Source organism: Pelophylax lessonae, assembly GCF_965119305.1.
Source record: "Pelophylax lessonae genome assembly, chromosome: 7".
In the NCBI taxonomy this organism is placed as follows: Eukaryota; Metazoa; Chordata; class Amphibia; order Anura; family Ranidae; genus Pelophylax; species Pelophylax lessonae.
In genome coordinates, this window is record NC_138774.1 from 86708252 (window position 1) to 86735016 (window position 26765).

Here is a 26765-nt window from a genome sequence, read left to right on the forward strand (position 1 = left end):
TTGGCTCTGAGACGACGTACGAGCAATAGGAAGAAGAAGCGGACCTCCTGGACGAAAAATTGGTTGCTTAACCGTGATCAATTTTCTCATATGTCCTTGCTGAGGGAGCTCCAGGAAAATAATCCTGATGACTTCAGGAATTATTTGAGGATGACGGATCCCATCTTTTACCGTCTTCTTGCCCTGGTGTCCCCCTATATTCTGAAGCAGGATACTTGTATGCGGCTTGCAATTACTCCTGAGCAAAGGTTAATTGCGACGTTGAGGTATCTTGCAACAGGGAGAAGCCTGCAGGATCTGAAGTTCACCACAGGCATCTCCCCCCAAGCTCTTGGAGTCATCATCCCTGAGACCTGCTCTGCCATCATCAAGGTCTTGCAGAAGGACTATATCAAGGTATGTTTGATTTTTTACATTACATTACATGTATTACTAGTTTCACCCGAATTATGATGTTTTTGGATGTACAGCAATTGACACAGGCCATTATTTGTAAACTACCCTCTGTCCGCATGCACATAGTAGTAAAGATGTAGATTATCTTTAACCATTTGTAAAATTACCCACTAACCACCCCACCATTCTCTCCTATGTGTCCCTAAACGCATTGCCTGTTAACAGTATTTTGAATTTGGGTCATTTTATTGCTTTCCCTCAAACAATTATTCCTTGGCCAATGTTTTAGTACCTAGTTAATGATTTATCTAAAATACATCAGTCCATCCATTCCCACCTATGATTCTGTATGTTTATGTAATGATGTTAAAACCTTCACTGACCACAAGCCCTAATTGATGTATAAATGCCCAGTTTTACTTACCCATCCCCCCACCCACATGCTAAATCTCAAAGTCAGCATATACCAAAGCTCAAGTTCAGAGGTCTTCAAACTATGGCCCACCAGTTGTTCACGAACTTCAATTTCCATCATGCCTAGTCATGTCTGTGAATGTCAGAGAATTACAAGGCCTCATGGGATGTGTAGTTCTGCAACAGCTGGAGGGCCGTAGTTTGTAAATCTCAGCTCTAGCTGGTGAGTATAATGGGCCATACACACTAGAAGATTGTCAGAACAATTTATCCTTCCGATTTACCAAAACCAAATAATATGAGGTCCAACAAACACTTTCAAATCCTATGCAATCTGGTAGGCCCTTGCACTACATAGAAAAGTTAAATCTGCACGAAAAAGTCTTCAGAGAATCTTCTAGTGTGTATGGCCCTTTACAATATAAGAACAATAGGAGGTTGAAAAGAAATGTATGTAGATGTTACATCCCCATATCCAAACCTTTGCCTTCCTGTTGTATATTTTTTTAGCAAGTTGCATAAGCATTTAACAGACAACTGTGTGTGTAATTAATAATGTGATGTGCTCAAGCACTAATTTTATTTTTTTTTTTTTTTTTTATTTTTTCCCCACAGTTTCCTTCAAACGCAGAGCAATGGCTGGAGATTTCTGATCAATTTCTGGAGAAGTGGAATTTTCCCAATTGTGGGGGTGCTATTGATGGGAAGCACGTCCGCATTGTCCCCCCTCCGAATTCCGGCACATTTTATTATAATTATAAAGGTTTTTTTAGTATAGTCATGCTAGCCATAGTTAATGCAAACTATGAGTTTATTTTTTTGGATATTGGCAAAAATGGCCGCAATTCGGATGGGGGAGTTATTGATCAGACGGAGTTCGCTCGTCGTCTAAAGAACGGCACTCTGAACCTGCCATCCAGGGAGCAAACTGTTGAGGGTATGAGCTTTGTGTTTATCGCAGATGAGGCTTTTGCGCTTGGGGAGCATCTCATGAAGCCCTACCCTCAGAGGAACCTCACCCCAGACCAAAGGATTTACAACTACCGGTTGTCCAGAGCTCGCAGAGTTGTGGAGAATGCCTTCGGGATAATGGCCAACCGGTTCCGGATATTCCTGACGTCCATAAACCTGGCACTGTACAAAGTGGATAATGTGGTCTTGTGTTGCTGCATTTTGCACAACTTCCTACGCAGGAATGCACAAAATTATGTATTGCAGCAACTGGATACTGACCCTGCTATGCCAGGTACAAGTGGAGAGGCCCAACCTTCTAACCAAGTGGAGTCCATGACGTCAATGGAAGTTGGACGGTCAGCATTGGCATCACACAGGGCCCGTCAGATCCGCCAGGAATATCTGGACTATTTCGTGGGGAGAGGAGCTGTGTCCTGGCAGCAATCACTGTCACACACCCATTAATCTTGTTAAAGATTGGACACACAAGATAAATGTCAGAGATATATTATTTTTCAACACATTAAACAAAAATTGCAATGATTCTGTATTGTGGATTATAATCATTTGGGCACATATGCCAAACACAATTATTTGGGTTAATCATGTGTTATATATGTGTGACTTTGGAAGGGTTAATACATTCATCAGTGTGTTTCTTGACTGTAGTCTCTCACCAGCTGATCCAAAGTGATGATGGCCATGTGTTATTTTTTAGCCAGTGGTGTAAATACAAGGGCCTTCTGCACCCCACAAAATGTACACAAACCCTGTCACATTGAGAACTAGGTCACACCCAAGGTTCATCTAATGTCACCTTACATTGGTGTTCATTGTCCAGAAGTTGCCCATACTATATATTTCATATAATACATTAGGGTATTAACAAAGTACCTACACCTGTTATGTTGTGTTCATTTATGACATCCTTCTCACTGCCCACCAATGTTAGGATATGTCAGTGTTATGTGAAACTTGATCATTGTTCATCTCAAAGTGTTATATATATAGGTAATGGAAAGTGAACTAGAGCAACGAACAAGCAATACACTATAGATTACACTGATCTCCCTACACTGATTGCTACTGGCAATATCAATGCCATATTGAATCCTAGGACTGCTAGTACCTTGAGTGTTGAGTCACACTTATGCGATGCGGGAAGTCTGCGACTTTGCAGCCTTCCAGCATTGCATAAGGGTGACCCGCCACTTACTTTTTCCACAGGATTGTATTCCACAAGTGTTAAGCACTGTGCGATCCAATCCAGATACATCAGAAATAAAGGGTCATGTGCGACTTGTATGCGTGTTCAGTGCGAATGTAGCCATACAAAGTGTATGTCTCAATTCACACTGCACATCTGATGGCATGTAATATCGTAGCGCACTGCTCCTTTATTACATGCGATCAGATGTTCATGCGAAAATCAGCTATACAGTTTGTATGGCTCAATTCGCACTGCACTCGCACAAAAGTCGCACATGATGCATTTATTCAGCCGCATCAGGATAGGATCGCACAATCGTTCAAACTTGTGTGATCCGATCCTGTGTGAAATGTCAGATCGCACTGTGATATGCGTTAAAACTGGGGGTATCTTTAACATTTCATTGACACCTCCAGCAACTCGCATATGGCAGTGACCAAAATGCTTTCATTAACATGTAAATATGGGAATAGGACAGCCATCATACATTTAGTGCTTCTTTACACAGCTTTAGACCTCGACCCCCCAACTAAAGTCTAATAAAGAATTGAACACACATTGTTGAATGTAAAAACGTTTTAGTATCAAACATTCACAGGGTTAGGGTTAGGGTTAGGGTTAGGGTTAGGGTTAGGGTTAGGGTTAGGGTGTTGTAAAGTGCTTTTCCCAAACTTGGGTACACTCTTTAACATCTGAGTGTAATTAAAATGCCCTAAAACATTCTAAAAAAATTGTAACATCAGGAACATCCCAATACAAACATTAAAAACCTAGTAAAATTGTGGCTTAAAATTTGCCAATCATGTCCACAAAATTGCGCATTTTGATTTGTAATGCCGTTGCAGTCTCCTTTATTTGTTCCAGGTCTGCGCAGCATTGGAGAGCCTCACGGGTCAATTTGGCTAATGTGCAACTATGTAAAACATGGTCTGTAAAAATTAAAAAAAAATGAGTCAATGTGAATCACCTACATGAGGTCATAATAATAGAGAAACATTTGGTGTCCAGGTAATCTTAAATTCCTCTCGAGTTAATACCTACCCTGTTCTTATGCTCTTTTGCCCTAGGCTCTTCTTCTTCCTCCTGTCCTCCTCCGATGCTGTTGCTGATGATTCTGCCGGTCTCCTGAGCTTACTATATATTCATTAGGGGTGTGAACGCATGATGACGTCATTGTGAGGGCATGGTTGTAATGTATATATATTAAGATGCAGAGACCAGAGACGGGCAGAATGCACGGCAACAGCATTGGAGGAGGACAGGAGGAAGAAGAAGAGCCTAGGGCAAAAGAGCAGACAACATAAGAGCAGAAGATTGGACAGCAGAAGAGTGGAGAGGAGAAGATCCAAAGAGCAGAGTGGAGAAGACCGGATGAAGATATTTAAGAACATTTCATAAACGTCTCCTGTCGTTATTCACATACACTTCCATTTATGTGGTTAATGTGTAGGGGTACTATGTACCCCATACCCATTCACATAGTGATTGGGGTCTGGGATCTGGGGGCCACCCTTTGTTAAAGGTTGCTTCCAAAGTCCTAGGAACCCCCTGGCCGCATGACCCCCCAAAACCACCAGACAGGGTTGTGGGGATGAGGCTCTTGTCCTCCTCTACATGGGAGTAAGGTGCTTTTGGGTGTGCGGTGCAGAGGCCCCCTGGCCCAAAGCAACAAAACCCCCCCATGTTGAGGGCATGTGTCCTGCTGTGGTCCAGGGGGTGTTTGGTCCGCTTGCTCGTTCTCTTTCCTGGCCTGACAAGCTGCATGCTTGTATAAGGGTCTGGTAGGGGTTTTGGGGGTAACCCACGCTGTCTTTTTGTTGTGGGCATACCCTCAAACTCAATACCACACACAAAAGGCCTGGTTGTGAACTTGGGGGGACACCCACGGTGGGTTGTTCAATTTTTGGGTGTAGTTCCCCCTTTAAAAATCTTCACAACGCAAGTGGCCCCGCAAGTCAGAGCATCCTGATCCGACTTACGGTGCGACTTCCATTCAAATAAAGAGGCTCCCATAGGGAACTAGTGTTGTAAATTGGAGGCTAAAAATAACACTGATAAAAATCATTCTGAAAAAACCTACGTGGGCACACAATTGGCTCTTGGACACTTGGTCCTGGTTCCTCCACAGTTTCGGAACTGGCTTCCATGCTGCTTGGCAAGTTGCCAGGAGATCGGGCTTCTGACCTGGCTGGGGATGCCACATCCTGGCATGATGCAACATCTGCAATGTAAATTTGTAAGGGAATACAAGAATATAAGGTTAAACAATCATTGCAAATACACATATTTCTATGATACCACTACACAAAAATCTGTGACTACCAACCTTCTTGTTGCTCTGGTGTCTCATCACTTGTTGGCTCCACCAGGATTATTTCCGGAATAATGTCTTCATCTACATAATACAAAACATTGGCCATATCATAAAAGTCACAAGAGGTACATTTGTTAGGACATGGTGCCCTGCTTGATAGCTCTTTTAGTAACAAATATGAAGACATGTACATGGTTATCTACGAAAAATATGGTACATTAATGTTTGACAGTGCATAGGAACCAATTACCTTTAGTGGAATCTGTGCCACCTTCTGTGCCCATGTCCTCATCTTGTTCCACAACTGCCGATGGAGCTGCCAAACCTCTCCTCCTCCTTTCCCATTGTTTGGCACGGAGTTTACGTTTTTCTCCTATTTAAAGGTTTGAATAATAATCTGTGATTAATAGGAATGTTTGCTGAGAAGATTCGTGCAGGAAAGAACGTTCGTTGCAACACAATACATATATTTTTAACTATGGCTTCCTGACTTTTAATGTCATATACTAAAACATCAACAATAGATCGATCAAATCACGACATGACAACTAAAATGAGTAATCTAACTTTTTACATAGACATTATAATCTAGACATGTTAATACAACATACACAAAATTATAAAAAACATATTGCATGATTAAAAAAATAAAGAAAAAATAAAACTTACTTTTTTTCAAAATCCGATGGATTTGGGAAAGCTGATCCTGCTCACGGTGTTTGAGGTCAGACCACCGTTTCCGAATCTGATCTTTCGATCGCTCGACACCGAATTTTTTGACCAAACAGGCCACCACCTTGTCCATGATGCCATCTTTCCTGGCATTGGGCCGATCGTAATTTGCCAACTTTCCATCGTAATCCATTTTTTCTAAAATGGAGACCATCTCCACCATTTCTGGCTTTGACATGGGTGTAGCCCTTGATTTTCGGGTGGCCCAATCACTTCGGCCCCCACTAATTGAGCTCCCAGATTGTTGAGACATGGTTCCTAATTAAACAATGATTATTCCACTGCCTCAGGTGTGAGTGTCGCATGTAGGCCTGATCTTCGGCACGTACACACCCCTGCACAAGCCCGCCACTGGAGGAGGAGTTGACGCCTGCGCTGTATTTAAAGGACGCCAGATCGTTCGGCCGACGATTCGCTAGCGGACATATCGAGAGTTGGAGCACGATCGAGCGGCGAATCACGACTTTTCCCCACAAACAAAGGTACGACTCTTTTAATAGAAAGTGTGTGTTTTGGGCCCTATACAGCTTTTATTAGGAATATCTTTATTATGTGCCAAAATACATGCTATTTTAATATGTTTTGTGTTGTTTTGTGTCTTGCAGGCATATACTGTCCTGCAATATGGTGGACAATTTCACCACCCACAACTTTTTAATAAGTTTTATTGATGAGTTCAGGCAACTGCCCTGTTTGTGGCAAGTGAAGTCCGCAGATTATAAAAATCGAAAACTCAGAAAACAGGCCATGGAACATTTGGTGGCCTTCTACAAGCCCGTCTGTCCTGGGGCAAATTTTACTTATATCCGCAAAAAAATAAACAGTATTCGCACTGCCTACAGGCGGGAGTTAAAAAAAATAGAGGAGTCCACCCAGTCTGGAGCAGGGGCACGGAATGTATATGTACCACGGCTGTGGTACTTTGATAACATGCGGTTCCTGGCAGACACCATGGAATCCAGGCCGTCAATTTCAACACTGCCTTCTACTTCGGCAGAGGGCTCAGTGTCGGTTGATCCAAGCCAGGATGAGGATTTCCTGGAGGAGAGTTTTACTCAGGTATGGCATTTCACAATATATTGTCTGCTAAAATGTAATCATGTAACAAAATTATAAGCTAAACCATAATTGACCCTTTAGGTAAACGGGCATAGCAAGGGGTTGGCATGACAGGCAACCGCCAGGGGCGCAGGCCAAGGGGGGTGGGTCACAAAAACATTGGCATTGTTTTATTGTTTATTTTAACAATCCACTCAGCCTGCACACCCCAGAACCCCCAGTTTGCAGGCGGATTCATGCAGGTGTAAAACATTGAGAGCAGCTTCATGCAGGTGTAAAACATTGAGAGCTGCTTCATGCAGGTGTAAAACATTGAGAGCAGCTGAGCCAAAAGACCAGGAGACTGAGACTGCCTCTCACTGCATCCCCAGCACCCCTCCGGTCTTACAAACACTGCTGCATCCCCAGCACACCTCTGGTCCTAACAAACACTGCTGTAGCCTCAGCATTCCTCTGGCTCAACCTTTTTTAATACAAAACTAACAAACTAACAGCTCCTGCAAATGATCCATCCATCCTTGCTTCCATGTCTCTGGTCTCTCACTCTGGGTCAGCAAGGCAGGTGGCTTCCTTATTCATGTTTCCCTGCACTGCTTCACCCTCAATGCCCTACATCAAGTCCTCTGCAAGTTCAGGCCCCTCTCTCTCTGCAACCCCCTCCTCTCTCTCTCACACCCCCTCTTTCTCTCCCTCTCTCTATCTCTCAACCCTCTCTTTCTTTTTCACACCTGAGACAATGATTGCCCACTAGAGAGCTCTACACTGGGCAAACAAGGGGCAAATTAGAAACTTTTAATGCCCTTTAATTTTTTTTTGGGGGGGTGGGTTACAGTTTTACATTGATCTTGGGGGGGGGGGGGTTGTTGCCAAATACAGCTCCTCAACAAGGGCACTGGAGACCCTAGATATGCCACTGTATGTAAAGTCTGCTATTTGTTCACAATAATATAACAAACATGCATTTTTATATACACTATAACATTCTAATCAATTGTTCATTTCATCAACAGGGAAGTGTCACTGAGGAGGAGCCAGGTTGCAGCCAGGAGCCTGGGGAGCCTGTGGAGCCTGAGGAGCCTGCGGAACTCTTTCCACCACCACCTCCTCCTGCCAAACGGAGGCAAAAGAGGAAGCACGTGGATGACATCACCGACGAGTTTATCCAGGAGGCCACCATAGCCCTACGTCGGAAACCGGAGGCCAATGAGTCCTTCGGGAATATGACTGCCAAAATCCTGGATAAGGTGGACCTCAGGCAGTGTCAGTATGCCAGAAAAATTATTCTGGATGTGCTGCAAAACGCTGAAAACGGCATACTTACTGAGCACAGCCACGCATGCCAGGAGCACCCGTGCCCTCCACCTCCACCTCCACCTCCACAACACCCACCACCTCGCCAAATGCCACATGGCCAGTGGCAATATGGCCAGCAGGATCCAAACCTGCCCTCATGGCAACCTGATTACAGTTACCAGCAACTTTAATTTGTGTAACCCCCTATTATTTATTTTACCCCTGTTTGCCAGTTTCTAGTTTAATTTTGTCCAAATGGACCTTTTTTATGTTTAGTTTATTATACGGAAAGTATTGATGTTTGCTTTGGTTTTTTTTTGCTGAGATCCAAAAAATAAAGAAAATTGAAAATAAAAAATGGCCTATCTGAATTTGTTAACATGTTTAATATTGTGCATAACCTGAAAAATATGTTTTAGACATTAATTCATAAAAGAATAAAGGGTCATATCAATAGTTAGATCTTTGGTGTGAAAATACAAAAATAATGGTGAAGAGTTCAAATTATTTAATTCTAAAATTTGATAGAACAGATAGAATAGACAAACATTATCTTCATCATAACAGAACACATGCCTTTTTATTAGAAAAGTATGGCATTATGAGCAGCATCTTCCTTCTTCTCACATTTATCAAGATGAGCATGTGCTCCGCATTTCACCTATTTCTTGGACTTCCGCGAGCCGAAAGTTCTTTCTGAATAAAATGTTGAGTTTACTAGAGAAAATTCTTCCGGGAACTCATTTGGTTTGATCATGCGTGTTGGGATTTGTAGCTGTGTGTCGGCAGAATTGTGTACTGACAGGCGAACAATCGTCCGTTCTGGTGTCGGCATACAAATATTTTCATGTTTGCAAGAAAGACTTTTGTCCGCGGATTGTGCGCAGACATCTGTCGGAGGCACCATACTAACACGCGTACAATCGGCAGATCCTTCGTCCACCGACGTTTGTATGCCGACGATCGGTACGTGTGTACGGGGCTTAAGGCTGGCCATACATTATACAATTTTCTTTAGATTTAGCTTCAACTATGTAGTACAACGGCCTGCCTTTAGGATACAATTGAAAGTGTTGTTTAGTTTTGACCTCATATTATATTATATGGTTTTTGGTAAATCTAACAGAACATTGAACATGTATGGCCAGCCTAATTGCTCCATTGAGTTCAACATTTTTTATTTTGTTTTTAAAAACTTTTTGTCTAAACTCTAAAGCCAATCAGAAAATCAGATGAAAAACACCACTTTTGAAGCGATCGTACGATAATCTGATCGTTAGTACAACTTTCGAGAGCCGATCACGACTGTTCATGCAAAATTATCCGAAGGGACAAAAACCAAAGTTTATTGCCTCATACATATACACAAAGTTTGAATAAAGTAAATCATCTTAACAAGAATGCAAGAATAAATGTATTTTATTTTTTTTTAAATTAGAAATCAGACCCTCATGGACCCCCTGAAACTCATCAATGGACCACTTAGGGGGCCATGGACCCCAGATTAGGATCCCCTGCTCTAGTGAAAACCAAGAATCTATATAGTAAAATCAGGACCTCCTTCCTCTGCTGGTGACCCCTCTTGTGATATAAATATCTAAATAAAGGGGAATCAGGAACCTCCTTGCTCTGATGGTGATCCCTCTAATGATATAAAGATCCATATAGGGGGATTTAGGACATCCTTTCTCCTGCTGGTGATTCATCTAGAGCAGAGGTCTTCAAACTGTGGCCCTTCAGTTGTTCAGGAACTACAATTCCCATCATGCCTAGTCATGGCTGTGAGTGTCAGAGTTTTACAATGCCTCATGGGATGTGTAGTTCTGCAACAGCTGGAGGGCCGTATTTTGAGGATCCCTGATCTAGAGGTATAAAGATCTTTGTGGAGTAATCAGAACCTCCCTTCTCCTGCTGGAGACCTCTCTAGTGATATAAAGATCTATATAGAGAAATTAGGACCTCCTTTCTCCTGCTGGGGATTCATCTAGTAATATACAGATCTACAGTGCATCCGGAAAGTATTCACAACGCTTCACCTTTCCACATTTAGTTATGTAACATCCAATGCAGCCTGATCAGTGCCCATCCAATGCAGCCTCACCAGTGCCCATCCAATGCAGCCTCACCAGTGCGTGCCCATCCAATGCAGCCTCACCAGTGCATGCCCATCCAATGCAGCCTCACCAGTGCGTAACCATCCAATGCAGCCTCACCAGTGCATGCCCATCCAATGCAGCCTCACCAGTGCATGCCCATCCAATGCAACCTCACCAGTGCATGCCCATCCAATGCAGCCTCACCAGTGCATGCCCATCCAATGCAGCCTGATCAGTGCCCATCCAATGTAGCCTCACCAGTGCGTGCCCATCCAATGCAGCCTCACCAGTGCATGCCCATCTAATGCAGCCTGATCAGTGCCCATCCAATGTAGCCTCACCAGTGCGTGCCCATCCAATGCAGCCTCACCAGTGCCCATCCAATGCAGCCTCACCAGTGCCCATCCAATGCAGCCTCACCAGTGCGTGTCCATCCAATGCAGCCTCACCAGTGCGTGTCCATCCAATGCAGTTTGCAATGAAGAGAGAGGAGAGCCACTGGATTACACAGAGCGGGGAACTCCAGCTTACCCGGCGACAGCTGTCATACGAAGTCCTGCCTCCTATGATAGACGTCACCAATGTGCTGTCTATCATAAAAGCCAGTCCAGGAGGCGGGGCGTCGTATGACAGCGGCCGCCGGGTAATCAGGAGATCCCCGCTCTGGTTGTAATCCGGCGGCGCTTGCCCCCCCTCCAAGGCAGCCTCTGCCTACAGTTAGTTGAAAACCGCTGTGGCCGTGCCCCCGACTCAACTTCCTTCCTCCCCAGCAAAAAAATAAAAAGATTGTCAGGGGACAGTGGGCCGCATTGCCTGCGGTTCCGGGCCGCAGGTGTGACATGCGTGGTTTAAACGTTTATGGAAATGTACAAAGGACAGAGCATTTCAGTATGAGGGTACTAACAGCCATCTCAAGACCAACTGAGAACCACATGTGGCTCCCAAGCCAGGGCAATGCAACAAAATGAAAAGGTAAGCCGGTTTCATGTAAGAATCAGACACCATAACTAGAGATGCACCCTAATTTGGGCAGCCAAAACATAGCGGCCAAAAAATTGTGTTTTCTGCATTTTGCCAATATAGGTCATCTGACTCAAAATCTGCATTAAAAGTGTAACACGGGTGCGTTATTGATGCATTTTCAATGCATTTCAACAGTGAGGTGCGTTTTTAACCCTTATTAAAACCTCAATGTTTAACTTTTGTATTTACTTTACCTGGTATCAACCGTATGCAGTCCCTGTACAGCAGGGCTGGAGTGTGAGAAAAGGAAGCAGACCTTCCCTCAAATAAGAAATGCCATCATTTTAACTCTCCCAGTTACATATTTACTGGTATTTTGTTTTGTTGTGGGTGGGGGTCAGAGAGTATCTTGTTTTTCTGCTATGCTCCGGTTCACTTTTGTTTCTCACCTAGGCAAGGATGACAAACACTTGGCCCACTCACTGCCTTTTCACATCACTCATCCCAGGAGGCGTAAAGAAGCTCTCCCTGCAGTGATGCTTTAGCAGTCCCCTTTGATGTCGTTGCCAAATGTCACCAGAATCAGAGGAGAATAAACAGCTTAGAAGACAGCGCTGGACTTCTTAGGCTGATAAGTATATGTTTTTTTTTTTTTTTAAGCCCGCAGCTATTTGATCTGCCGCTTTTGAATCTTACTCCGACCTGGGTTAGAGTTCCACTTTCAACTAAAAAAAAAGGTAAAACTATTTTTTTTTTTTTAAGTTTTGGATAAGGTGAGAGAGGGATTAGAACACCTGTCAGTAATTCTGGAGAGGAGAGCTCCTTTTCCTCTCTCTTCCTTTTATTTCCTGCTTTTCCATTTCATTTTTTTTTTTTCAAATCTCCCCCGGTATTGTGTAACCGGATGTATCTGGGGTGTAGATCGAGGGGGGGTTGGCCCAGCGTACAGCGCAGGAGAAGGGGGTGCAGTGTAGAGCGCAGGAGAAGGGGGTGCGCAGCGTAGAGCACAGTGGGGGGCACACAGCGTAGATCGCAGTGGGGGGGGGGCGCACAGCGTAGATTGCAGTGGGGGGGGGGGCGCGCACAGCGTAGAGCGCAGTGGGGGGGGGGGGCGAAGCGTGGAGCACAGTGGGGGGGGGGCGCAGCATGGAGCACAGTGGGGGGCGCAGCGTGGAGCACAGTGGGGGGGGGGGCGCAGCGTGGAGCACAGTGGGGGGGGCAGCGTAGAGCACAGTAAGGGGGGGGCGCAGCCTAGAGCGCAGTGGGGGGGGGGGCGCAGCCTAGAGCGCAGTGGGGGGGGGCGCAGCCTAGAGCACAGTGGGGGGGGGGCGCAGCCTAGAGCGCAGTGGGGGGGAGCAGCATAGAGCGCAGTGGGGGGGCGCAGCATAGAGCGCAGTGGGGGGGGCACAGCATTGAGCGCAGTGGGGGGGGCGCAGCATAGAGCGCAGTGGGGGGGGGCGCAGCATAGAGCGCAGTGGGGGGGGCGCAGCATAGAGCGCAGTGGGGGGGGTGCAGCATAGAGCGCAGTGGGGGGGGGGGCGCAGCATAGAGCGCAGTGGGGGGGGGCGCAGCATAGAGCGCAGTGGGGGGGGGGGGCGCTTTCAATTATTGTTTAGTTTTTCTCTCTTCATTGGAATTCAGAATTGTGGTGGGGGGGGTTGTATTTTGGGTGGTGGGTCCACTTTAGGATACACACATGGACATAGAATAAAACTTGTGGTCTCCCCCCCCCCCCTTACACTGCATATCAACATTGTTGAAAAGGATTTTAGAACCCCTCCCCCACATAGCTTTCCATCTTTCCATCGCCAATGCTTAGACTTGTGGTGCCTCACGTACAGGCAGCACCCAGCTGGACACAGGACAGGAGACATTCCTACAAGGCGCACTGCTGATACCAGAACACTTATACAGATATAGATATAAACAGATATAAACTTATACAGATATACATATAAACAGTAACAGAAGACACATTACCAGCTCTCCCCTAGCAACCGCCACCTCCACGGCAAGAAATCCTCTTCCTGTGTTCCCAACCGCTCACTACCTCATCCGCCCTCCGCCAACCAGCAGACGCCCCAGGCACTCTTCCATCTTCTCATTGGTCGAAACCGCAATGAACCCGCCTCCCGCCGTGGCTGGTATTGGGATTTGTAGTTCTCACGACGCCTTGAGGGAGGCGCGGCCTGCGTCGTGACGTTGGTGAAGCGTAGGGAATTCCTACAGTACGTAATGACCAAAACACAGCCTGGCGCCATTTTCCCCCTGAACGTGTTTTGTGGGGGGTTGTGTGGGCTAACAGCTATAATGATTGTTGCTGATAGTAACCAATTGGAGTTCACTTATTATTTCACCAGGCTAGTGTTTAAAATCAAACAAGGATTCTGATTGTTGCTATGGACGACAGGAATGTATGTGTTAGCACACCTTCCCCCCCCCCCCCCCCAGAGAGCCGTGTGTCCCCAAACACTTCACCATCATTGGGAACATGTAAGCCTGGTACACTATGAGCTTTTTTTTTTTACATTCAACTGAGAGGGTTGAATGAAAAAACTGTCAGCTTCGGTCAGAGATGGCGTTCTGCTGAAAATTCCAACTCAACAAAATCTCCAACCACGTTGCTTCCAGTGACTCCAGCAGCAATAATTGCAGATTTCAACAAGGTGGCTGTTTTCACAAAGAACCAGCAGCGTTTTAGGCTCCATTTACACCTGGGCGTTTTTGAGTGTTTTTCAGCTCCAAAAACGCTCAAAAAAAAAGCGCCCAACAAGTAAAACCCCATTCATTTAAATGGCCCCTGTTTACATCTGAGCGTTTTGCAAAATGCCTGTAGCTGAAAAAAGTACATGAGCTTCTTTTTGGGCTGATTACCAGCGTTTTTGATAGATGTCAATGCCTGCCTCCAAAAACGCCTGAAAATCGCGGTAAGAAATGCGGTAAAACGCTATGCTCAAGTGTGAATGCAGCCTTACACTAGTGATCAACCAATTATTGGCAAAGTCGATTATCAGATGGCCAATATTCACTTTTCACGATATTCGGTATCGGCCCCGGATTGTCGTGACATTATTGCGTATGTTGCGCCACGCACCTCCACAAACTGGGCTTAACCTTCTACCTTCTTAGGCCGCCTCCCTCGCCTTGGACAGCCTCGTCTGGAGTTTGGAGTCTCTTTTGGGAGTGTATAACACAGCCATACACCCACCCACAGCAGCCCGGTGCCAGCCACCCAAACCCACAGGCCCTGTACCAGCCACAGGCACTGTGCCAGCTAGCCACAGGTACTGTACCAGCCGGCCAGCCACCCACAGGCTAGGTACCAGCCAGCCTCCCACAGCCCCTGTGCCACCCACCCACCACAGGGTGCCAGACAGACAGCCACCCACCACCACAGGGTGCCAGCCAGCCACCCACCACAGGGTGCCAGACGGAAAGCCACCCACCACAGGGTGCCAGCCAGCCACCAACCACCACAGGGTGCAAGCCAGCCACCCACCACAGGGTGCCAGCCAGCCACCCACCACAGGGTGCCAGTCAGCCACCCACCCACCACAGGGTGCCAGCCACCCACCACCATAGGGTGCCAGCCAGACAGCCACCCTCCACAGGCATAGGGTGCCAGCAAGCCAGCCACCCCCCACAGGGTGCCAGACAACCACCCACCCACCACAGGGTGCCAGCAAGCCAGCCACCCACCACAGGGTGCCAGCTAGCCACTCACTCATCACCACAAGGTGCCAGCCAGACAGTTTTTTTTAACCTTATAATTGTGTCTTTCAAGTTTCAATGGAGATGGATGCAGATAGAAAAAGTAAAAGTGTGATCTGGGACTATTTCTCATCTCCATCTCCAGGAAAAGCAGCAGTGTGCAACATGTGTACAAACAATGTAAGCATTTGATCAGCAATTGCAAAAACCAAAAATACGTCAAATCTTTGGGCCCATCTAAGAGTTCATCATGTTCAATTATATCATGCAGCACAGAAAAAAAACACAATCAATCACAAGGTGAAACACCAGTATCCCAGCAGGCAACAATAACAGAAATGTTTCAGAAAAAAAAACAGGTGGCTAAAATCGAATAGAAGTTCCCAACTGCTGGACAGAGTAATCACAGAGATAATGGTCACTGATAACCAGCCATTTACAATAGTGTCTGACTCTGGATTTAAGTGGTTGATGTCCATAGTTGAGCCAAGGTACACACTGAAGAGTGACAAATATTATCGAAATGAAATGCTGGGAAAGATTCACTAAATGGTCATTGAGAAAGTAAAGACTATGCTGAAACCAGAGAATGCTGGCAACTCACTCTCATTCGGGAATGACTGCTGGTCAGGACAAACAGAATCACTAATGAGTCTTACATGCCACTTCATTGACAGAGGATGGACAAGAAGGCATTTGGTGTTGAATACAAAAGTGATGCAAGGATCCCACACTAGGAAATACATTAGAGAAAGGTTTCTAGGCATGCTAGAAGACTGGGGAATCACCAAAGACCGAGTGATGCTTGTGCTTCGAGACAGCAGAGCGAACATGGTGAAAGGAATGAGGCTTGCTGACGTGTCAGACCTCAGTTGCATGGCACACACCCTCCAACTTGGGGTAAATGATGGTCTGTCAAACCAGAGAGCTTTGCTTGATATAACTGGCATGCTGAAGAGGTGCGCAGGCCATTTCCAGCATTCAATCCTTGCCAAATAGCGACTAAGGTGCATTCAGGAAGATCTTGGCCTACCCAAAAACAACTTGATTAACGCTGTTCCAACACAATGGAACTCAACACTTCACATGCTGCAAAGAATGCTGGAGCAGAAGTGAGCTCTTACCATTTATTCAGGTGAGTATGGAGGATATTCTTGTCCTACTGCTGATCAGTGGGACATTGTAGCCAATGTCATTGAGACCCTCCTCCCCATAGAGGAAATGACTCTAGAGGTGAGTCATTACGACTCATCTGTGTCATCTGTCATCCCATGTGTGAGATTTCTGAAGATGCTTTGTCACGAGAATGAAGGACCCAAAACACGTGGCACTAAAACATGTAGGCAGGCCATGAGGGACAGCCTCGCAAATGTTTTGAGAAGCATGAAGAGACTAAAAATGTTGTGCTTGCATGTCTTTTGGATTCTCGATACAAGAATCATACTTTCTCTTCTGAAGACGTATTGGCCAAGGCAAAACAATGGCTAACAGAAGATATTCAACAGGAGGTGCAGGAGGTTCCTGCCGAAAAGATAAGTCAGGAAGAGCAGGTTTCTAATCTGGAAGAGCAGGATACTGCAAAAAGAGAAAAATGTCCAAAAAGACAATGGACAGAAGAAAAACATCCTCGTGGTCGAATAGATGCCATGCTCAGTGTTTTATAGGGGCTTCATGCAGCAGAGGATTCTTCTGAATCTGCAATAATAACCCTGGATTATGAACTTCATCTCTATTTGAAGGAACCAGTAATTGACAGAAGAAGTGGTGATCCTCTTCAGTGGTGGAAAGAAAATGAGGCACGCTACAAAAGACTTGCTTCTCATGCTAGAAGATACCTTTCTGCTCCTCCTTCCTTGGTACTAAGTGAGCGTGTTTTTAGTGAAGTGGCAGCAATATATAAAAAAAAACAGAAGCCGTTTAACTGGTGAACCTGGTGAAATGTTATGCTTTCTGCACTATAATATTGTTCTACTTAAAGCAGAGTTCCGGCCTCGGGGGTCACTTTGAGCTAAAAATACCCCCGGGACAGTCAGGGCTAGTACATTCCACAATGGATAGCCTCTGAACTGCCCCGGGTCGCACTTACCTGTAAGAAGAAATACTTACCTTGAAAATTTCTTCTCCAGCGCTGCCATCTCAGGTGTGGGCAGGTGAAGCCGCAGCGTCCCTCTTCGTGTCCTCTTCCGTGACGTCGGAGTCCCACAATGCACTGCACTGGCCCCGCTCGTCACTTCCGGCGCAGGCGCGGCATCCCTGCACAGCTTCTGGGCATGCCCAGAAGCTGTTTAGCAGTGAGTGCCTTGCCTGCACCGGAAGTGACGAGCAGGGCCGGTGCATTGCATTGATTCCTGGGAGCGATGACGTTCAACTCCCGGGAATCATCGCAAACCAGAAGTGATGGCGCGGGCCGCAGCCACTGAGGGAGGAAGTGGAAGGAAGGTGAGTATATTTTCTTCTATAATAAGGTAAGTGACCAAAAAAAAAAAAAACGCACTATCCATTTCTCTTTCAGGTTGCCCTCAGCAAGCGGATGGCCCAAAATCAATTTTTTTTCGATTTTGAGGCCGGAACTTCACTTTAACTGGGAGTATTGAAAGTGAGTAGTACTAGTGTTCAGTCCACTGTCTTTTGCACTGCAGCACAGCTACTAGATTTAATCATTGCAGACAGTGAGTTTATGTAAATTTTGTTTTGGGAAGCCTTTAGTTATTATTTTCCCAGCACTTTATTTTTCACAGTTTTCTACTCCTCTAGGACTTGTTCTTTCACATGATGTGAAACTGATGTACCTGCAAGTGAAAGCTGTGCGGTTTTCCTATCAGTTTTCATGCAGGTAAGGTGTGAAGAACGAGCCTTTCATGTTAAAAATGGTAATAAATTAACATTAACATGTTCAGTACCAGATTTGTGTCAAAAATTGTCTTTATTTTTCAAAACGTTAAATGTACAAAATATCAGCCAATATCGGCGGATACCGATACTTAGTAGAAACATAAAGAGGAGGGGAAAACAGCAGGAAACGTTCAGTTCCAAAGGAAAGGGCACTTGAAACAGGACTGGTCCTAGAGGCAGGAAGCATGAAAGAGTCAAGATTCGAGGCCTTGGTCTGCTCACAGTAATTGCAGAGGTGCCAAGCTGGGGACAAAACTGTGAGTAGGGAAGATCCATGCAGCAGGTGGACTTAACGCAGTCAAGAGGCACAGAGAAAGGGCAAGGCACGAGGTGTTCCTAACCTCGAGCCTCCTGGTGTTCCAGCCAGGAGATGACGGCTTCAGGGTCTTCAAAGAAATGCACTCTGTCTTCTCCCTCCACCCGGAGGTCAATTTGAGGACGGTGTCCCTCTCTCTGTAGTTGAGCAGCTTTGCTATAAAGGTGCGTGGAGCGCCCCCTGGGATAGGGGTCTGCCCGACAAGCGATAGGCCCGCTCCACCACAAAAGTGGGAGAGAAGGCGTCCCGGCCATAGGTGGTTATAAGAAGTTGTCCCAAAATATCAGCCTGGTCAGACCCCTCAGCCCCCTTTAGGCAAGCCAATCAGGCGGATGTTACAGCGGCGCAGCCTGTTCTCCATATCATCCTGCTTGAGCAGGAGCTGGCTCACCTGCAGTTGGAGACGATCAGATGTGGTCTGCAGGGGGGGTAATGCATCCTCCACTCCACTGAGCCGGTTTTCAGCCTCTGTCACCTGCTCACGCAGTTTCTGCAGGTCTTGCCCGAATAAAGATATGTCTATCTTGACCTCCTCAATTTTGGATGTTAGGGATGCCTGATACTCCGAGATAGCCCCCAGGACCTTTGCAGTATCAGCTCCCGCCTCGTTTGCCTCAGCCCCCGCCTCAGCGCCATCTTGGGAAGCAGAGTCTTTATCCTGGCGGCGGTATTTATCGAGTTTAGTCTGGGTTTCAGCAGGCTTTTTCGGCAGGGAAATGGTGCGGATGTCGCGGGACAGGCTGGCAGATGTAGGAAGCCCAAAAAGGATTAAAGGATGGCAGGATTAATATTAAAAGGAGTCTGGGCTGGCGGATCTCTGCTTACCCATGTCCTACCGCATGCCGCTCAAGGCCACGCCCCCTGATACCGATACTTAGTAACCAAAATATCGGTATCGGCCCTGAAAAAAACATATCTGTCTATCCGTAGTCGGCAGACATCCATTGGGCGGCACCCGCTGATCGGCTTCTGCTTTGAAAAATCAGCAGAAGCAGCACGTGCGCCCCCCTACCCGTAAGGCCAGATCACGTAATAGGTACGTGATCTGGCACACAGGAGTCGCACGCATGCTTCTGCGTACGAGCACGTGGGGACGGGGGCACTTTAAATTTTTTAATGTTTATTTTATTTTTACACTTTCTCTTTTTTTTTTGATCACTTTTATTCCTATTACAAGGAATGTAAACATCCCTTGTAACAGGATCAGTGAATGACAGGTCCTCTTTATAGGGAGATCTGAGGTCAATAAGACCTCATATCTCTCCTACAGGCTAGAAAGCCTGGAAAAAAAACATCAGTGAAGTATTGAAACTGCCAGGCCGAGCGTGACGTCATCGTGTCGCGCCCGGGCCTCCGAGAGTCATAGAGACCATCTGCTCCTCGCAGTCTCTATGGTACATTTCTGCCGGTGGCCGATTCCTTCTCCAGCTCGTCGATCACACGAGCGAGCCGGTAGAAGCACTGGAGGGTGGCGGGAGGGAGGGGATGTCCCCTCCCGCCGCCTGTAAGAACGATCAAGTGGCTGTTCAGTCGTTATGATTGTTCTTATGGTGAAGGGCAGCTGCAGGTATCATTAGATATCCCCACTTAGTGCCGGTTCACACTACTGCGGGTGCGCTGATTGCATGTAATTCGGAGCGCACTGCTCCTTCATTACATGTGATCTCCTGTGAATTGAAATTCGCACTGCACTCGCACAAAAGACGCACAGGACCCTTTTTTTCAGCCGCATCAGGATCGGATCGCACAGTGGTTCACACTGGTGCGATCCGATCCTGTGCGAACTGTCAGATCGCACTGCGATATGCGATCAAACTGGGGGTGTCGTTAACATTGAATTGACACCCCCTTCGTATCGCATATGGCAGTGTGAACTGCCTCTTGTGCGGATGCGATGCGGGAACAGGCTGAAAATTCGCAGCCTTCCCGCATTGCACAAGTGTGAACCGGCACTTAAAGCGGAGTTCCATCCTTTTCTGTGTTTATTAAAAGTCAGCAGCTACAAAAAGGGTACCTGCTGACTTTTAATAAACACACACTCACCTGTCCCACAGTCCAGCGATGCGGCCGCCTGGTCTCGGCGGCGCTGGCATCAATAGTGTGGGCACCCGGCTGTGACAGCTTGCGGCTTCACAGCTGGGTACGCACTGCGTATGAGCGAGTCTGCGCATCTTGATTAGCCGGCAATCTTCTGGGACCTCTGACATGCAGGGAGGGAGAGGGAGAGGAGAACTTCCGCTCAGGGCGCCGCGGTGCTCCGAGCGGAAGTGGGAGCGGGTACCTGTCAAAACCAGGCACCCGCTCCCCCCTCTAAAAAAATGACATGCCAAATGTGGCATGTCAGGGGGTTAGGACTACCTAAAGCTGAAGTTCCACGTTTGGGTAGAACTCCGCTTTAAAGCCCTGGACATCATATGACGTCCAGCAGTAAGGAAGTAGTTAAACTGCAACTGCCATGTTGCTGCACATGTGATCAATTATGACACCAGCCATTTGATAGTTTGACAGTTGTGTTGAGGACACAAGCAAATGTAACAGTCAGCAATCCCAGCATTCCAGGAATGTAACAGTTTTTTTTAACCACTTTACCACCGGAGGATTTTGCTGTCTTCCGTCCAGGCCACTTTTTGCGATTCGGCGCTGTGCGACTTAAACTGGCAATTGCGCGGTCGTGCGACGCCGTACCCAAACGAAATTTACGTCCTTTTTTTCCCACAAACAGAGCTTTCTTTTGGTGGTATTTGATTACCTGTGCGATTTTTACTTTTTGCGCTATAAACAAAAAAAGAGCGTTTATTTTGAAAAAATAACAATATTTTTAACATTTTTTTATTTGAAATTCCCCCCCAAAAAAATGTAAAAATCAAATTTTTTTTTTTACATTTTTGGCCAATTTGCTTTCTGCTACATATGTTTGGTAAAAAAAATCGCAATAAGGGTATTTTGATTGGTTTGCGCAAAAGTTATTGCGTTTACTAACTAAGGGAAAGATTTCTGTCATTTTTGGTGTTTTTTTTTTTAACGCGTAATGGCGGTGATCTGCGATTTTTTTTGCGGGACTGCGACATTGCGGCGGACAGATCGGACCCTTGACTGACATTTTTGACACTTTTGGGGGTACCAGTGACATTACTGCAGTAATCAGTGCTATATATATGCACTGTTACTGTAAAAATGACACTGGCAGTGAAGGGGTTAATTTTATTGGAGAGGGAGGGGTTAATGTATGCCTGGTGCTTACTGGCGTGTGGGGGGGGAGGTGACTTTGTGAGACAGGGACAGATCGGATGTCCAGCTATGCTGAACACTCCGATCTGTCAGTCCCTGTCACTTAGGAGATCCGCCCGCTCTGTTTACACAGGCGGACGGATCTCCTCACTCGATTCCCCGACGATCGGGGCAGAGCAGCGGCGATCGCCGCTGCTCCTCCCCTGGCCCGACTCCCGCTGTGAATGAAAACAGCGGGAGCGCGCCTCCGGCTGCGCACGAGCGCCGCCTACAGGGGGAGGAGTCCAGCGACGTAGGTCTACGTCGCTGAACGGGATCGTGCCACTTTGCCGCAGTACGCTCAATGTGAGCGGTGGGCAAGTGGTTAAACTGTTTAATCAATCGGTTTAGTTCTACTTTATGATTTACTGCTGTTTAGGGGCTCTGGGCTTCAGCAAAATGGCAGCCTCCAGCAAGAAGCAAGTTGTTATGGGTAATGTTCCGCTTTAAGGCATGTGGGGCTTGCTAACTGTCACAGTAGCTTGGGCTCTCAACCAAACTGTCAAACCATTAACCACTTAAGCCCCGGAGGATTTGGCTGCTAAACGACCAGGGGGTATTTTGCGATTCGGCACTGCGTGACTTTAACGGACAATTGCGCGGTCGTACGACGCTGTACCTAAACGAATTTGGCGTCCTTTTTTTCCCACAAACAGAGCTTTCTTTTGGTGGTATTTGATCATCTGTGCGATTTTTTGATCATGCGCTATAAACAAAAAAAGAGCGTAAATTTTGCAAAAATAGCAATATTTTTCACATTTTTTTATATGAAATTCCCCCCAAAAAAATGTAAAAATCAAAATTTTTTAACATTTTCGGCCAATTTGTTTTATGCTACCTATGTTTGGTAAAAAAAAATCGCAAAAAGCGTATTTTGATTGGTTTGCGCAAAAGTTATCGCGTTTACTAACAAAGGGAAAGATTTTTGTCATTTTTGTTGTTTTTTTTTTTAACGTGTAATGGCGGCGATCTGCGATTTTTTTTGCGGTACTGCGACATTGCGGCGGACAGATCGGACCCTTGACTGACATTTTTGACACTTTTGGGGTTACCAGTGACATTTCTACAGTAATCAGTGCTATATATATGCACTGTTACTGTAAAAATACACTGGTAGTGAAGGGGTTAACTTTATTTGAGAGGGAGGGGCTGTGTGTGTCCCTAGGGGCGTGCTTTCTACTGTGATTGGCTGTGGCTTCAGCTGTATGAACGGTGATCAACGGTTCTACATAGTAGAACCATATGATCATCTCTCATACACAGGGGAGAATGACAGGCAGCTTGTTTACGCAAGCCGCCTGACTTTCTCCCTCTCCCCCGCCGATCGCAGAGTGGCTGGCGGACATCGGGTCCGCCGGTCACACGCGCGGGGGGGGTTCCGTGACCACGCGGAACACAACTTTTGAACAAGAGGCCAAACAACTTCAAACAAGATTTCTCAATAGGGGTTATAGCAAAAAAAGTACAAAAAGGGCATACAAAAAAGCAAGAGACAGCCCCCGGGATCTCCTGTTATTCCAAGGAGAGCCCACTCCAATTCCAAATAAAACTAGGATAATAACTAAATTCTGTTCCCAAACGGACCAGGTGAAAAAAATTGTAAAAAAACACTGGCATTTACTAACAGAAGACAAGGTTCTAAATCACTTTGTACAAACCAAACCCAACCTTATATTTAGGAGGAATAAATCGGTTGGTGACTTAGTTACAGTTAGCCACTATGAGAGAAATAAAAAAAAGGACCCATGTGCAAAATTACCATATGGGACGTTTCCATGTCGTTCCTGCACATACTGCCAATTCATAGCCACTAAAACGCAACAGAAACTACCAAATGGAAAAATCTTCATATCGAGACATTTTGTCACATGTGAGACAATTGGTGTTGTTTATTTGTGGAAATGCGAATGCCCAGCCTTTTATGTAGGCAAAACTAAACGTCATTTTTGGGAACGCATCAAAGACCACGTGACATACATAAAAGGAGGGGATCTTGAAAGCCCCATAGCTCGTCACATTGCCCATGTACACAGATATAAACGGCCCAAATTTAGTTTTTTTGCCCTAGAAAGGGTCCACCCAGGCCCCAGGGGAGGACCCTTCGACAATGTTATTCTTCAAAGAGAATCTCGCTGGATTTTCAATTTAGAGGCCTGTAGTCCCCCAGGCCTAAACGATCATCTGAGCTACGCACCGTTCTTGGAAAAATAGCATTGTCCCTGTCTTTATGGGGTAACTTTGAGAGGCTAACCACCTATAACGGTAGATGGATTAAACCCCATCCTATTTCTTCAACTTCCTGCCCTGGCTCGTCGGTCATGATGCTCCTGGGGATAAAAAGTCATCCCTTTCTCCCTTTCCTCCCCCCTTTTTCCCTTCCCCTTCTTCCCTTCCCTTCCCCCTTTTTTTTTTTCTCCCATTTTGCATATAATTAACTATCGGGGTACCTTTTGTCCTGTTATCCTTCAAATCCACCCTATACTTCTTGAAATCTTAAGATACAAAAGGCTCTTCTATGCATAATATTTACAAACAACAGAGTATCAAATGAATTAATGAATATACCTTTGAGAGGTTAAAAGATATATAAATTAATTTAATACTAGTGAATTAAACATATTATTCTGCTTTTGAATTTTTATAACATTTATTTTATATATATATATAATCTCTTTAATAATATTAAATGATCTATTACAGATACATTTTCTCTTTGGAAAACAATTTATGATCAAATGAGAAACGAGCTTCCCTCGGATTATTCTTTAGAAACTTTAATTGTTTTTTGCTGTTTCCTGTGACAAATCTTTTAAACTTTATGCATATAGCGCAGCCGAATGCCGCCTTTGGAGCGATCTGCTAAATCGGTTCATATACAATCTTTGAACTTGATGGCTCGCTGCTTACTCCTTGAAGGTACCATCTCTGCTGACACTATAGGTGGAGCGCTACCGTCACTTCCGGTCCACATGACCGGAAGTTGATGCAAGCGTCGGATACACAGGAACGTCCTCCCGCAAGTCCGTTCTGGACAATTGACGGGCGGACGTGGGGGGCGGGAGACGCAAGAGGGCTGAAATTGGCGCCAAACTGACCTCTATTTAACCACCAAACAAATGTGCAAATAAATATGGCCAGCGTAACATACGGGACTATACTTACCTACAAACCTTTATACTCTATGATGGACATACTCTCTCATTGAACGCTGATGGAACCAGGTAATAACTTATGAATTTTAAATACACTTTCTAGTCCATTCCTCTTTGGGAAAAAAAAGAAAAAAAAAAAACTTTAGAAACTCTATTTTTGGTCTTGTTTGACCTTCTTTGCTTCATTTAAGGACAAAATTGATAAATCTTTCTATACAAAACTCCCCTTTTTTTTTTTCCTTTAGATTGGATGTCTACAATTGACTTCTTAGTCATAAGCATCCCCATACAGCGCTATTGAGAGATATGGTCATATTCTTCCAAGTCTATATCCTGGTGATTTATTATATCTTTTAAATATACTATATTCACTATTTCCTTGGGTAATTCATCTATACCCTGATATATATATATATCTATCCGTTATACTTCATCCCAGCTTCATTGGGTAAGTCTCTCTTTAAACAATTGGTTTTTTTAAAAAAAACAAATTATAACAAAAATTCTTTTCAAGCATGTACCCTCATTAACACTTTCACACTTTTAAGCACTTTTTAATCACCTTTCTTTTCCTTTTTCCTCTATTATGCACATTCTGCACTTATATCACTACTCCTTTGCTTATAAGCAGCACTGTTCCCTGATATACCATTTTGGAATTCTGTAACACTGCCTAGCTTCTTTAGTAACCCTTTCCCTTTTTAGTTGGGATAGTATACTTTCACTTGTCAACATACTGGATATCTTATCCTCTCTATTTATTTACACATTGTTTGTTAAATTAAGAAATAATTAATATTAGTATAATTGTCTCTTTATTTTTAGGTTTTTAATGAAACATCCTTGTTATTTCCGTTTTTTTCCAAAACTTGCCCCTCTTCTTTTCCTCCCCCCCCCCCCCCCCCCACTCTAATGCTATGTGGAAGGATAGATCTTCAGTCAGCTGATTGAGATCTATATATTCAGTAAGAACCAACGCTAATAAAAGTATATAGGTAAGCTATCTTTGCCATTTATATACATTATCGTGTGAAAAACATCTACAAATCAGTTTTCTACAATATCTGTATTTCATCTCTCTTCCTGTCTGGCCCTTTCCCCAGGACGCCCCGGACTTCCCATCCAGGGGTGACCGGGGATATGGCTAATATGCCCCCCCTTAAGTTTCTCCGATGGATTACTATATATGCTAATAGGTACCCCTTCCCCCTTTTTCTTTCTTTCTCTCTTTTTCTTTTCTCTCTCTCTTCCTCTTACTTTTACTCTATTTTTCCTTTTTTCTTTTATTATTTTGAGTAGATTAACTAAAGAAATAACATTAATTGAGTTTTTTCTAGAATATAGAGCTTAGAAAATATGAAATAAATATTCATTGATATAAGACTGGTCAGAATAAAGGTATAAAATATTTTTTTTAATCTTACAGAGATAGATAATTTTTGATATATTGATAGGATCTAAACAGTGTAAAGTTGGCAAGTTTCTTTTAAAATCCCATATATTCCATATGTATGAATAATATTAACATATATTTTTGTTTGTTAACAAAGGTGTTGTAGAGTATTTGATCAGGAAAAATAAACTATAACACTAGCAGCGCTAATAAAAGGTCCATTGAATAAACCAGTGTCCTTAATGACTCATAAAACATATGTAGTACAGTCCATGCAGTGGGCACAATTCACCAGGGTAGGGGAGTGAAGGGTCTTGACTGTTCCTCCAAAAATGACACCACACTCTAGTGCTCCCCCCCTTTAGATGAAACACTCACCAGAAACTGGTGAATGTAGAGCCTTAAATCCACCAATCAACGGGTGTACTAATCACTGCTGGGCTGCACCAAAATCCTCCTTCCTCCAGAATTCCTCCGCTCAAAGTTCATGCTCATCTCTTCTACTGCCACCAGCTGCTTCATCAGATGAAGCAGCTGGTGGCAGTAGAAGAGATGAGCATGAACTTTGAGCGGAGGAATTCTGGAGGAAGGAGGATTTTGGTG